We start from the raw sequence: 532 nt of genomic DNA, 5'->3' as shown, positions 1-532 counted from the left end.
AGGGCAGATAATTTCTGAAGTGAGAGTATTGAATGGATTTAATATGACTACAGAGACAACACGAGGGGAAATAACTCTGATGATCGACGTGGGCGGAGTTACGAAAGCGACCAAGTTCTGTGTTATTAAGGGCGATATGAGGTACAACGCCCTGCTCGGAAGACCTTGGATACACGACATCGGGGCCGTACCGTCCACGCTGCACCAAATGCTGAAATTCCCATCTGCCGAGGGGGTCATCACTGTGTACGGGGAGCAATGCGCCGCAAGAGAGATGTTCACAGTAGATGAGGTGTCCAAGGCAAAATAGCAGTCAAAGTGTAAGCCTCCGGTAAAAGAGGCTGAACCAGAATCTACCTTCGGGGAAGACCTCTTTATTCCCCGGTCTTTCGTGACTCCGGATGAGTCCGATGCCACCAAATCAACAGTCGAAGAGCTGGAACAGATCCCTATTCGTTCGAGTGCGCCAGACCGAAAAGGTATACCGTGGGTCCTCGGGGTTTTAAACCTACCCGAAAATTTGCTTTCTTTT

Source organism: Nicotiana attenuata, unplaced genomic scaffold, assembly GCF_001879085.1.
Source record: "Nicotiana attenuata strain UT unplaced genomic scaffold, NIATTr2, whole genome shotgun sequence".
Lineage (NCBI taxonomy): Eukaryota > Viridiplantae > Streptophyta > Magnoliopsida > Solanales > Solanaceae > Nicotiana > Nicotiana attenuata.
The sequence above is the reverse complement of the archived record's forward strand: the minus strand, read 5'-3'. Positions refer to the sequence as shown.